Here is a 3,754-nt window from a genome sequence, read left to right on the forward strand (position 1 = left end):
AAATAGCACATTTATTACTCTCTGTACTTTATTGTTGAGGTACAGATGGTCAAAGAGTTTATGAAACTTATTCAAGTAAATCCAGATAATAAATGATAGCATTGAGAATTACATGGTATGGCCTTTGGGCCCCAAATTTTTTTAAATTAAACTTTTAATTTTGTATTGGAATACAGTCGATTAACCATGTTGCCATAATTTCAGGTGGACAGCACTCAGCCATACGTATAAAGGTATCCATTCTCCCCCAAACTCCCCTCCCATCCATATGTTATGTTATGCTATGTAACATACAGCAGAGTTCCTGTGATATACAGTAGAACCTTCTTAGTTATCCATTTTATATAGAGCAGTGTGTACATGTCCATCCCAACTCCCCCACCATCCCTCCCCCATCCCTCCCCCTGGCAACCATATCTTTGTTCTCTAAGTCTGTGAGTCTGTTTCTGTTGAACCAAAAACTTTGATCAACCAAAACTCTGCTCCAGATTTTAAAAACAGAGTTCAAAACAAAACAGGATTAGAGGAGATTAGAAGTCTGACCTGAGAGAAAATAAGTCTATCCTCTCTCAACCTAATCAACGTCAAATTAAAAAAAAAAAAAAAAATGCTGGCTCAGAGTTACCAGGAAAAAACCCAGCTGGTCCTGCAGGAGGGTTGGGAGGGTCTGTATCTCTGAGCCCAGTGACTCATAAGCCCCTGGGCCTGGGGCATGGCCTCAGTTCTTGTCAATGTCAGACTCATAGGTATGTATTAATTATTCAACAGTAAATGTGCACCTATTAATTGAGAGGCCAGAAGTATTTGTGACATGTAAAACGGTACAATAAGACAAAAAGGAAGCAAACCAGAGTTAGCAGTGGTTCCCCAGGCTAGAGAAGTGAAGAACAGTCTCACTCTTCTGCTATGTGAATTTTCACCACAGAAAGTTTCACCCAACTTTTATAAACATCTTAATATACTGAAATGTTCCCCACAATTCATTCTGTGAGTGGGGCAGGTACCACAGCCATAGCCCACTCCCCAGCACCCAGCTTCCAAATTAGCTGACAAGAACAGGTGCCTTCCACTCTCAGAGAACCTCTGATTAAACAGTCGTGTTGCTGTAGAAAGGCCTCCTGTCTGAAGGGACAGGTTAGACTCAGGGTTCACGTGGAGGTCTGGTCTCCAAGAAAAGTACGTCATTGCAGGTAAGCAGAGCTCCAGTGATGCCAGCCCTGAGCCTGGGCTGAGCACTGGTTCTAACTCTCTACAGCACCCCAGCCACCCTCTCTTTTATCTCATGTGAGACCAGGTATGAGAGCCCACTGGCCCCACACTTACCTCCTTCCATATTTAAACGTGTCTGCACTTGGGACTGCAAACTGGTGCAGCCACCATGGAAAATGGGATGGAGGTTTCTCAAAAAACTAGAAACAGAAATGCCATATGACCCATCCGGGTGTATATTCAAAAATCTAAAAACACTATTTGAGAAGATACATGCACCCAGTGTCTGTTATAGCATTATTTACAATAGCCAAGACGTGGAAGCAACCTAAGCATCCATGAACAGACAAGGGAGATGTGGCATTTGTATATAGTGGAATGCTACTCAGTCATAAATAATAATGGAGCTTTTCCTTTTGCAACAATATGAATGGACTGGAAGATGTTATGCTCAGTGAAATAAGCCCGACAGGGAAAGACAAATGATGTATGAAATTGGGTAAACATGGAATCTAAAAACTGTAACAAACTAGTAAACATAACCAAAAAAAAAAGAAGACTCACAGATATAAGGAACAAACTTGTGGCTACCATTGTGGTGAGGAAGGAGCAGAGGCCAACATAGGGCTAGGGGAGTAAGAGCTGCGAACTATTATGTATAAAATAAGCTACAAAGAAATATTGTACAACATGGGGATTATAGCCAATATGTTATTGTTTAAAAAGCATGAATCTCAGTATTGTACACCTGTAATATATAATATTGTACATCAACTATAGTTCAATTAATTAATTAAAATAAAAATGTCTACTTTGTCTCATATTCTGAACTGAGGAGGCAAGTTAGGTTTTAAAGATATGAAGTGTCTATAACTCCAAATTCTTCTTAAACCTTTGATTCAAACTTGCCTTTCTGTATGAATTACATTTCTTCTGCATTTCCATAGCCCTGTGCTTGAACCCCTATTACGGCCCTTTGTCAAAATCCACTCTCTATGGTTGACTTGGCTCTGTGTCACTCTACATGGGAGTTCCCTGAGAGAAAGAGGCAGAACTGGCCCCTCTGTATTTCACCCTTCTATCCCTCACCTACCCCAAGCCCATGGTACTTTATCTATGATAGGAGTTCAGAGTTTGCTTACAGAATCCAATAGGTACAACAGGAGTCTGAACCTACAGTCCTAGACCCTGGGGTTCACCCCAGAACTCTGGTGGATCCGTTACAATTGCTTTCACACAAAGTAATAGCCAACCACCTCCATGGGGACTTCAGCTTCCAAGAAAATGACCTCTTGAGTATAACCCCCTTGTTAGATTCCATAACATTTAATTAAGCCTAATAATTTTTTGTAAGGGCAGTTGGCTTCCTAAACATTGAATCTGTATCTAGTGGAAATCCCCAATCCTCGACTTCCTTGTATATCACAAGCCAGCTGTAACCGAGTGTTGTAAATATACCTTCTGAAGCCCCTTTTTTGTAGAGAGAGTGACACTATCAGTGAGGAAACACCTGCCTATAAATTACATCATCCATCTGTCTCTGATGAGGGAAAATGAGACACCTTCCTGACTCACGAATTTGGTGGTTTTTCAGAACGCAGCAAAGTGTAAGCTGTGTTTGACCTGAGATGTCACACTCCATCACAGCCCAAGGACACAGGGCAGGGTCTCTGGAATGCAGCCAATTTTCCCTCCCTTCCCAAACTACTTAAAAGCTGATCCCATTTTGGGTGTATCCATGCAGGCTCAGGGCGTGACCCAGCCCCAGTTTACACCTAGATTCTGAATATGTCAGCCTTGGACTGGACTGATGGGGTTCAGGCTCTCTCAGGACTTAAGGAAGAAGGCAAAAGCTTAGAAGGACCACAGTGGGCACAGGTGAGCTCCCAGCTACATGCTCCAGGACTGCATCCAGGAGTGGGCAGGTCTTTCCCATCTCAGACAGCCAGACATGAGCCAGCCCTACAGGAGCACCCAGAGCTCAGAGGCATCAGAATAGCACTGTGTTCACATCAAGCTCTGAATCTCCCTTAGGTTTGTAATTAAGTCCTGGGGGGGAATGGGCGTGGTCTGCTTTGTAAGGAACCTTGGCATGAAGCATCAGGAAATACGTCATATTTTCATCACTATAATATTACAGGAATTGCAGCTGCTGAATGCTTCTCCCTATGGCTGCAGACCTGGAGCCTTTATAAAGTGAGCGACCAGTCTCAGCTGGGAAGCCAGCCAGCCATAAGGCTCTATTACCTTCTCTTTGCATTGCTCTTCTTGTTCTTGCTGCCTGTTCCAGGTAAAATGTGCTGGGAAATGAGAGGGCTGAATGGATTCAGAATTTGTCATGCAGAGTCAGCCCTCTCCATTCATTTGGGAATTTTAGATAAATTAGATTTATTGTCTGGGAACTAGACATTACCAGTTTTTGTTTTTCTTGACAAAGATCATCAAGAACCTCAAAGCAGGGTCTCCATCCCTTATTATTCACTCTTAAGAGACTAATCAGTTCACAAGCCATCCCTCCATGAGAGAATTGTTATACCTGTTCATG

Source organism: Bos indicus, chromosome 27 (assembly GCF_029378745.1).
Source record: "Bos indicus isolate NIAB-ARS_2022 breed Sahiwal x Tharparkar chromosome 27, NIAB-ARS_B.indTharparkar_mat_pri_1.0, whole genome shotgun sequence".
Lineage (NCBI taxonomy): Eukaryota > Metazoa > Chordata > Mammalia > Artiodactyla > Bovidae > Bos > Bos indicus.